At 39.0% G+C, this 11,386-nt stretch overlaps 1 non-coding gene and 1 pseudogene across 1 annotated transcript; both read right to left on the reverse strand.

The window, feature by feature from the left end:
* The window catches only part of LOC114540943, a 7,139-nt pseudogene extending 6,281 nt beyond the window's left edge, over nt 1–858 (reverse strand).
* A 202-nt stretch (nt 859–1,060) lies between these two features.
* Nucleotides 1,061–1,213, reverse strand: LOC114540942. The gene has a single exon (XR_003689164.1). It is a non-coding gene; the product is annotated as a 5.8S ribosomal RNA (ribosomal RNA).
* Between the last annotated feature and the right edge of the window lie 10,173 nt (nt 1,214–11,386).

Here is an 11,386-nt window from a genome sequence, read left to right on the forward strand (position 1 = left end):
AGACTCGCGCACATGTTAGACTCCTTGGTCCGTGTTTCAAGACGGGTCGGATGGAGCCGTATGGTCGTCAGCATCCTAGGCGCGTAGTGTGCGAACACCGTCACGATCGACAGGCAGCGGTTCGAGCGCACAGGCGTGCCGTCCGCCACGGTCGACATGCCGGACCGATCGGTCGGGTCGCCAGCCGAGCACGCGCCGCAGACCACGGTCGCCGACGAGCTATGCGAGCGCAAGTCTTAACAACCAGCCGCGAGGCCGGTCCACCTTCCTTGCGACCTTATCGCCCGTCGACAACCGACGCTGACGCGCTCGCCGCAGAAGTGCGCCGTCCGCGCACCGCGTCCGAGCGCGCCTCGTCCATGCGGATCGAGAGCGCGACCGTCGCGATGCGCGAGCGACTGAATCTGGCGGGGCGAATTGCTAACTCCATTCGCTTCCCTTTCAACGGTTTCACGTACTCTTTAACTCTCTTTTCAAAGTCCTTTTCATCTTTCCCTCACGGTACTTGTTCGCTATCGGTCTCGTGCCTGTATTTAGCTTTAGATGGAGTTTACCACCCGTTTTGGGCTGCATTCCCAAACAACCCGACTCTTCGAAAGCACATCGCGAGCGCTCGAGCATTGCCACGTACGGGGTTGTCACCCTCTGTGACGTGCTGTTCCAAGCAACTTAGGCAGACTCGTTGCGCCGGGAAAGTACTTCTCGAAACTACAATTCGCCGCTGCAACACAACGGAGATTTTCAAGTTGAGCTGTTCCCTCTTCATTCGCCATTACTGGGGGAATCCTTGTTAGTTTCTTTTCCTCCGCTTAGTAATATGCTTAAATTCAGCGGGTAATCTTGCCTGATCTGAGGTTAATGAATGAATCAATGGAATATGTTGCGCGCGTCGGCCGGCACGCGCGATACGAAGAGCTCCCTTGCTATACAATAGTTTAGGCTTCGTTCGCGCGTCGGTAACGTCGCGACGGCAACGTGTGCTGCACTTCGAGGGACGCGCCGCTTCGAGCTGCGGCACGACGCCCCAATCGAGTCGAAACCGACTCGGCGTTTCGTTAACCAACACTCAGACAGACATGCTCCCGGTATAACCGAGAGCGCCATTTGCGTTCAAAGATTCGATGATTCACTGAATTCTGCAATTCACACTACGTATCGCAGCTGGCTGCGTTCTTCATCGATGCACGAGCCAAGAGATCCACCGTTAAAAGTTGTATATATATTTGCATGAAAAATACATACGCACAGTTAAACTTCGACGTGTTGTGTTTGAAAAAGTAAAATGGGGAGGCCGGGCAATGGCGAAATGAAGCGCTCATCGCGTTTCGAGATCGATGTGGACATGAATGTGTGACCGACGAGTTCAGACGTGTGTTTTGAAGCTGCACAAGTCTCTCAGATAAACTGATCTTTTATCGTTTATAATTGGTATAAAGCTGATCAATTAAATGTGTTAACTTTTATGGCGTCAACATTAAGCGAGAAATTATGCTTTGCATGGAGTGGCGACTACGAATCTTTAAAGCAGTTCATAAAGGACGACCTAGATCTCGAAGGAATATGGTCGCAGCCCGGTGGGGATAGAAAACTTTTCACTTTCGATGAATCTACCATATTGTGGAAAAAGAATAAGAATCTTTTGTACCTTGATGGTGCGAGAGCGAACGAGATTACACAAAAGTTTTGTAAGCTGATATGCTCTTCCGAAGCTCCCATTTTGGACGCTCGGCAGTCGGGCATGCAATCGTCTACAGTCAATGTAATTCTAGATGACCTTCAACAAGGCCAGTTGGTAAACTCGGAAGCGATTCGGGCTCTATCGGGGACGATTTCTCACATAACATCGGTGATTTCGCATTTCCAGAGCTTTATGGATAAAGATAAAGGCGGCCAAGACGATTTAAACTCGGCAGCGCCTCCGAATGAAGCGAGCGAACAATTTGAATATGTTAATCAAGATAACATTAATGATGCAACAATTGTGAAGCCTTTTGTCTTGAACGATTCCGCAAATCCTAATATGAACAATGGGCCGGAATCTGTTAACGATCTCACTAATCAAGAACCCATTGTTATTGATGATGCATGCGAAAATACCAATGATAGCCTTGTTGTCGTGAAATTAAGTGAGAACGAACAGTTAAAACCTAATAATGATACAACAAGTGCTGAGCCGACTTCATCGCAAGAATGTAAATTAACTTACGCAAACACTGTAAAGTCATCTCATGCAATTGATACGAGTAATAAACCTAAGGTAAACCTGCAGAAATCACCAAGCAGAAACAAGGTGCCTTCTAGCGAGTCCGATGGTTTTATCGGAGTAGAGCGAAAGCGAAGAAAAATAAAGAAATTTTTTCTATCTGGTATCGCCCAAGACGTGAAAGAAAATCAGATTATATCTTACTTAAAGAAGAAAAATATAGTCCCAACATATATCTCCATTTTCCCTAGTCGGCGCAGTGGAACCCTTTCATCGAAGATCCATGTCCCCCTGGCTGCTAGTTCACTCGTGCAAGAAGATAATTTCTGGCCAAAATTTGTTACTTGTAAGCCTTGCGCCCAAAGGAGGAGCATCTTGCGAAGCGTGAAATAAATTTAACCCATAAGGGAATTTTATCAACGTACGTGTAATGGCTCACACAATTCAAGTCAGAATATCTTCTCGCGCTCATGGCCATAGATCTAGGCAAAATGCGCGGAACACAGCTAACCGGCATCGCAACCTTAAGTACGTAAATATTGCAAAGTGTGAACCTAGCAAACCACAGCAAATCCCACAATGCTTAGTACTGAATACACGATCAATTGTAAAACCAGACGCTCATCCGGCCTTGTATGCAGACATTAAAAGCAATAACATTGATATTTGTTTTTATCTGAAACTTGGTTAAATTCTTCTGTATGCAATTCTCTTATATGTCCCTCTGGGTATTCAATCTTAAGAAAAGATCGAATTAATCGTCGTGGTGGTGGCGTGGCAATTATATGCCGAAATGATTGGAAGATGGAGCCGCTACCAAATCTGACAAATAGCTTTGAGTGCCTATGGGCCAAAATTACAACTGAAAACTCAAGTTTTCATGTGGCCTCTATATACCATCCTCCCGATCATACATACAACTCTGATGATCTTGTTGAATTCTTGACTGACTCATGCGAACAGCTATTATCGTCATTGCCTAACATTAAAATCATAATTGCAGGCGATTTGAACAAACTGAATATTTGTTCACTATTAAACCAACAATCTCTGTTCCAGATAGTTAAAAAACCTACTAGAGGAGATAACATTCTAGATCTTTTTATCACGAACATTCCACACTATTGGAAAAAAGTAAAAGTTGTAAAAAGCTTAGTAAGATCAGACCACAAAATGATTATAGCATACCCTCGAGATGTTGTAAAAGCAAAAAGAAAAGACTCATATATCAGAGATGTAAGGCAGCATAGAAAACTAATTATGTGGAAAGAACTAGAAGATGTTGACTGGAATGATATAAATAAGGAACATTCATTGGACGAGATGGTCGAAAAGTTTTACAAAATTATCGAGCCTAAATTTGAGAAAAGTTTTCCGACGATTAAAGTTCGCACATCCACTAGAGACCCGCCGTTTATATCTCCCCTAGTAAAACATTTATTAAAACAAAGGAAGAAAGCAATTAAAGCCAGAGACAGTGAGGCTAATATTCGGTTACAAACCCAAATAAATAAACTTATTCGAAGAAATCAACTCCACGCCGTACGGAATGAAAATAAAAAATACAAATCTGGAACAAAAGACTGGTGGTCAAATATAAATAAAATTACAGGAAGAACTGATAACAAAATACCAGTTACATCTTTCATCGACGCCGATGAGATAAATAATTTCTTCCATGATGTTTGTACCGACCCACTTTACACGGCACCAGAGTTACAAGAAATTCCAGAAGGTACCAGAGTTCCTAAGTTAACAGTAGAAATGGTCTCCAAGTTTCTTCAAAATCAAAAACGTACATCGGCAGGCCCCGACGACTTACCACATTGGTTTTGGAAAGAGTTTGGAGTCGAATTAGCACCAACCATCACACAAATATTCAATTTATCTTTGAGAAATGCTAACGTCCCGAGAGCTTGGAAAAGAGCTGATATTGTACCAATACCTAAGGAATCGACTGTAGAGAATTGCAATCGGTTAAGACCCATCTCCTTGACCGACATAATCATGAGAATATTTGAGAAATGTATATATAAAGCCGAAATTGCACATTCTATTCATGACATTATTGATTCAGACCAATTTGCTTATAAAAACGGCCACAACACTATAATGGCCCTGATTAAGTGCCAACATATGGCATTAAAATGGCTGGAAGACGGTGCCAGATATGTGAGAGTCTTTTCATTCGACTTAAAGAAAGCCTTTGACAGTGTGCCGCATGACATCCTTTGTAGCAAATTGAAAAACCTTCCTCTCAATCCATATATTATTAACTGGATTATTAGTTTCTTGGACAATCGTCATCAAAGAGTAAAGGTTGATGGAATTAGAACAAACTACGTTAACATCAATAGAGGAGTTCCTCAAGGAACTGTGTTGGGTCCAGTACTGTTTTCGATAATGGTAAATGACATTAAAACAGTCAATACCCAAAATGAATTAGTGAAATTTGCTGACGACTTGACATTAGAAATCCCCGGGTATGATCATGGAGATACATCAATGATTGAGGTAAGCAATATTAAAGAATGGTCGAAAGAAATAGAATGCAGCTCAATATGGAAAAAACATATGAAATGGTCATACAAAGTAAAATCCCAACACCCTTACCGACTCCCATTCCAAATATCGTACGTAAATCATGGCTGGAATTATTAGGAATAACGTTGGAAAATGTACCTGATAAATGGGACTTACACTTTAAGGAAATGATTAGCAAAGCAGGAGGAAGAATGTACATATTGAGAGTTTGTAAGTATTATGGTATACAAACCAAACAGTTAGACCTTTTATTCAAAAGCTTAATAATGTCGTTATTTGTTTACGGAATTGAACTTTGGGGAGGCACCCATAGCAAGTACATTGATCAAATCGAAAAATTCATTGGCCGTGCATATCGAAATGGTTACATATCAGAAAAGTATGATTTTAAAGAAATTATTGTGGACAGAGACAGGAAAATGGAAGAATATTACAAACAATAAAAACAATGCATTACAAGAATTGTTGCCGAATAAGTTAAATAGACAATTAAGACAGAGGGGACACGAGTTCGAGTTACCTGTAATAAGAACCGAACGTTATAAACGCACTTTCATAAACAGATGCCTTTTTAAATTTGTATAATAAATCCACTTATTATTGTCTTGGTCTTGTAGATTACAGCCAATTATCGTCTTAGTTTTATAGTAATTAATAGTTAAAATTATGTAAATAACAGCAAATCTTATCCTGTAATATATTTAATCTTAGAAAACGCTGTAAACTCAAACGTGTGTTTTGAGTACTATTCTTGTAAGAATAATAAAGAATTCTATCTATCTATCTAATCACCATGTTATCTGATTTTGTTGTTGGCTGGTGTTTTTATGCGAATTGTTGTATTAATTAATGAAATAAATATAAACATGCATTGACTGAGCAGTGTGCCTTCAATCTGCAGCAACTTTTATAATTATCTGTTTATGGTATCATAGGTGTCTAAAAAACGCAACCCTTAATAATTTCGAGGGCCTGCGATCTTTTGTTATTGAATTTCAGTTTTTTCATGCACCCTGTATAAATACTACATACCAACGCATTTAGTTCCATTTAAATAAAATCCCACAGAACATTCACACTTGCAAGAACCTTCGGTATTGACGCACATTTCATTTTTAGAACGTTGACAATTACAGTACGAAGATGACTGACATTCATTGATATCTAAGAAAAACAATAAAAAAGCGTAACCAATCTGTGCAAATGAATTTAAGCATATGTAGCGATCAATGGGAATTTAATAGGTCAAACTTTGTAATCTTCCGCTAATCAACAAGTATGGCTTTCAAATGTATTTAAATTGATGGTGCGTTTTTTTAACAAAATGAATATCGGAAAGAAAGTATTTCCGTTTGCAAGTCGAGATTGTTTCCCTAAATTCTCACTTGCTACTGATGTGATTCATTTGGAAAGACGCCTTTGTGTGTGTAAATAAAGTTTGAATGAATGAATGTAATGAATGAATGAATGATATACCGCGATACAAAGTGAAAAACTGTGTCCGTACCCTCCCGAATTTTATGAAAATATTTTCGGCTTTAATTTATATAAATATTTAAATTAAATTTTCGTTTTTTGCCTTTCGAGTTTGGACTATAGTATAACTGATTAGCAAAGCCTCTGAGACAATAAATCCATCAAACACGTGTGGTACAAACAGCAAATAATATTTTTGCCTTTTGTTATATTCCAATGCTCTCAGTAACTAATATATACCAAAATTTTATCATTTTTTATTGATTTGTGTGGGGAGTGAATTAAATTCTTGGCAGTGTCAATTTTTTGAGTTTGGTTTATGTTGTTTTCACGATAGCAAACATCATCTACTATAGTGACTCGTCTATTGATCCCTCTCATTCCTCAGTTTTAAAGATTCCAGCTTTTCTCATGTCTCAGTTTTAAAGATTTCGGCTTTTCTCGCTCCTTGGTTTAAAGATTTCGGCTTTTCCCATTCCTTGTTTTAAAGATTTCGGCTTTTCCCATTCCTTGTTTTAAAGATTTCGGCTTTTCCCATTCCTTGTTTTAAAGATTTCGGCTTTTACCATTGCTCAGTTCTAAAAATTCCGGCTCTTCTTATTCCTCAGTTTTAAAGACTCCGGCTTTTCTCATTTTTCAGTTTTAAAGAATTCGGCTTTTCTCGTTCCTGGTTTTAAAGATTTCGGCTTTTCTCATTCCTTGTTTTAAAGATTCCGGTTTTCTGATACCTTGTTTTAAAGATTCCCGTTTTTCTCATTCCTTGGTTGAAAGATTTCGGCTTTTCTCATTCCTTGTATTAAAGATTCCGGCTTTTCTCATCCTTTGTTTTAAAGATTCCCTGATTTCTAATTCCCTGTTTTAAGGATTCCGGCTTTTCCCATTCCTTGTTTTAAAGATTCCGGCTTTTCTCATCCCTTGTTTTAAAGATTCAGGTTTTTCTAATCCCTTGTTTTAAAGATTCCCTGTTTTCTCATTCCTGGTTTTAAAGATTCCGACTTTTCTCATGCCTTGTTTTAAGGATTCCGGTCTTTCTCATTCCTGGTTTTAAATATTCCGTTTTTTCATTCCTTGTTTTGAAGATTCCTGCCTTTTCTCATTTCTTGTTTTGTCGCCCCCTCCCTTTCCTTCTCCCTTCCTCGATTCCCCGGTTCTGGTTTTAAAGATATTAAATTTCCAATAATTTTCAGAACGCCTAGAGGAGCGTTCGTTCACCAAAACTCATCCTTTAATTGTTATTCTGCTGGCCGTTATCGCTAAAAAGCATTTCAAGCCCCGTTTACACTACAGTCAACTTATTGACATCGCACGGCTGAATGTAAAACGTACCCAATTTTTTAGTTCTCAGGCTTACAATACAAAGACCGGGTACGGGTAAAATCGGCGCGGGTCACTATTTTAGCCGTGTCGTGCCAATGAATTGACTGTGATAGTGTAAACGGGGCTTTAGTTTTTAGTCGCATAAACATGGCCCGAAATCTCAGACATAAAATATGCAGATTTCTGTAAAAAAATTGCATATTTTTTCAAATATATTTCAATTGCTGCACTACGAATTATATTCGGCATTTTGAATTTCGCAACAGTTAAGAAAATCATTCAATATTTACAATTTGTCCTGTGTGTAGCCCAATGTCCAAGAATATTTACCGGTGGCCATGTTTGGAAATGGTGGAATTGTTTTCAGGTTTGAGGGAATTAACTTTTGGTTTGCATATTTTGTCCTTTCGTGTAGCGGGAAAGACGCTTACCTCTGCACCCGTATCAATAAGGAACTGTCTCTTTGACAACTGGTCGGTCACATATAGCAGCTAGGTGGCTCGCTGGGCCCCCGATCACCTGCGCCGCTATTGGTAACCGGGGCTGTCGTTCCCCGCTTTAGAGAAAGAACAAGGTGGACGGCATTTCGAAGCTCGGGCACCGAATCTACAATCTCGATCATACCATCTGCTATTAATGCTAACTCTGCCAATGGCTTCCCAGGATGAGACAGCAACCCGACCAGAACATTATTGGGAAGTCTCTGTAAAAAGTAATTCCCGTAAAAGGTCGCTGTCGGTGATACCGGATAACTGTTGCAGCCGGCGAAGTAATTGGATGGTTTCCTTGTTCCAAACTCTTCTGCGTGTAAAACCTGATGTAGCTTGCGGCTTTGAGAGTGAAACCCGCTCGATGAGGGAAGCTTTGAGAACGTCGTATGGATTCGTATATGGAGATGTTAAATAAGATGGCGACAAGGCAGCAACGACACAGTGCGTAGCCAGTATCGATAATTGGGGGGGCCCATATTCATATATTCATGTTAACAGACTGTAAAGACAATTGATTTGAAAAGAAATTAATCCTGCGTATCACGAATATGAATATGGGCCCCCCCAATTATCGTGCTGGCTACGCCACTGCAACGACATACGAATATTGCGTATTCTGAATGATAGTTTGTTTGATAACGAACTGAGCCTTTACATCTGCAAACCAGAGTTCTGCGAGTGACGGCCAAGATCGCAGAATCTTGATCGAAACCGAATTCGTTGCGATGGCGGCGCTCACAGTATCTTTTATTTAACCTATTTCTTAAAGATACATTTTATAAATCTCATAACACAACAACAATTTATTACAAATTTGTCACGTTAATTTGTTTAAGTCTAGTCACCACAAAACTTTCTCAGTATTAAACGTTTAGCAGGCTGTAAATATAAAAACTTTTACGATCTATCTTAAATAAACAGTAGCTATTTTATTTAGACTGAACAGTTATCCTGCACAACAGTAAGAGGAATAAGAAAAGAGACGAAAAATGTTTTGCATATATTCATAAATTATAGAGAACAATACAATAGAACAATGAAAAAATAGAATAAGCCAAGCGATCCCTTTATTTTGCTCGGGACAAAACCTTAATTAATAAACTTTTCGTTTAATTATCGCGTTCTTTACATATATTTTTTAAGAAAAAAATTTTCAGGATAGCTTGGGGCGACATTTAGTTTGTATCCCTTGAAGTTTTTGAAACAGATAAAATTGTAATTTTTTGGTATAAGACAACCAAAGGGAATACACAACAAAAATTACCACTAACACTATTATTAAAAAGTAGCTATTCTAATCGGCAACAGGGCCGTAGCTAGAAGCTTAATTGGAGGGGTGCATATTCACATATTCGTCTTATGCCCGAATGATTTCTTTTGTATGCTATTGTTCCTACGGTATACAAACATGAATATATGAATATACAACCCCTCCCCCCCCAATTAAGCGGTCTAGCTACGGCCCTGATCGGCAATTATATATTGATTTGAATTGGATTTCGGTATGATCAAAGTACGATTCTATATGGTTGGAATCGTTTCAATATAACAACATTAGCTTGGTATACTACATGGCAATTAGACATTTACCATTCAGTGGGCATGAGGATTTATTTCTACAATTACACTATTTTGGTTTCGTGACAGAATAATCTTTTGACGCGGACTTACTTACCACCAGTTTATTGTGCCCAGAAATTATACTGTGAATGTTAGGCATGGATGTTTGGCATGCTCAGCTTTAAGGTATTCCTTGAATATTTTGTTCAGAGGGTGGTTTATGGGAAAGCAATCATCAATTGCTTGGAAGAATTTGTGACCTATATTTGTTCTCACGTTGGAGTTGTAAGGTGGGTTAAACCATATGATGTTTCTGTTTCGGGAGCGTCTTATCTTTGATTTTTTGGGGTTTTAATTCCAATTACAGTTGTAGCCACTCTTATGCAAGGCATCTTGCTTTGGGGGACAAGCGGAGTTAAATGCTTGTTCATCAGAAGAGATGTTAGATAACCGATTGTTAATAGCTTCAGGAATAGCTTCAAAACGGCAGGTGGGCGATTACGACGGACATATTGGAGCGAGTTGCCTGGGTTCATGTATGGTTGAAATGAAGAGATTCTCAGGTCAAACGTGACATCTAGGTAATTGACACATTTCTTGTTGACTTCGATGGTTATCTTTAGCTTATGATCATTAAAAGCACGGCAGATTTGTTTCTTTATATATTTTCCATTTCTCACGGTTTTTTATCGGCAACCGATCATCTCTGTAGAGACCAATTTCATTTCGATAATCAGGATGAAGTTTCGACAGGAGGAGTAAACTAGTTCGCATGTTTCCGTGCCATCAAAACTGCCCATCGTAACATCAAAAAGACTGTCCGATGATTGCGCGGAAACATATTTATATATATTATCTGCACATTTTTCTGAAATATTACTGTCGGGTCAAGAAATAAAGAGAAAAGTAAGAGCAGAGGCTGTAAAAATAATTTACAAATGTGTACATGGAGGTATAACAAAAAAAAAACATGAACTGAAATACATACCAACACATGTTTTTTTATTGAAGGAGAAACCTTTCTTACAAGTACAGTTGTAAGAACCTGGTATGTTGTTGCACGAGATAGAAAATTCTGGATTACATGGGAACGACAAACATTCGTCATTATCTAAATAAAACAGTCAAATGAAAATACGTATACTATCATAACTGTTTCTATACCTTTTTTAGTGCACAAGGCAGTACAGCATTTATTATACAGAGATGAAAAGGAACTGCCGAAACCGCAGCAATGATTTTTTTAGATTTTAAACAATTCAGATGTATATTGAGTAACGTGCAGGCATTACCAAATATATGCATGTTGCATTCATTCTCTATCATTATACCCTACATATAATTATGGGTATTTTTTGCGCATGCGCGGTTTGCCCAAGTTTTGAAGTATCATTCTTATGCAAAAGGCGCCATATAACTATACGGACAGAGCCCAGGACCAGCCTCTTTTTCTTCGTACTTGCGCAGATAAGGTGAGCTCACGTTTCGCTTCGCTTAATCCACCTTTCCGACGGTCAAACACTTATCAAAAACACGTGATCAAATGACAAAAATTCGGACAAACACATGGTCGGACATACTATAGTTTATATGGAGTGTCAGGATCACATTGCGTTTTAAAGCTCTTTATATGTCTCAAGATGTAGAGGAAATACGATTTCGGCCGTTTCTTACCTTACAATAGTGTTGTCTAACGCTCACGATTCGAAAATAGTTAGCAAAATGACATTGAACGAGCTAAAAACATACCTTCGCGAGCGCAGTGTTAGCGTCACTTAAAACCTGCGTTGGTAAA

This window comes from Dendronephthya gigantea, unplaced genomic scaffold, assembly GCF_004324835.1.
Source record: "Dendronephthya gigantea isolate DGI-Jeju-01 unplaced genomic scaffold, DenGig_1.0 000256F, whole genome shotgun sequence".
Classification (NCBI taxonomy): Eukaryota; Metazoa; Cnidaria; class Anthozoa; order Malacalcyonacea; family Nephtheidae; genus Dendronephthya; species Dendronephthya gigantea.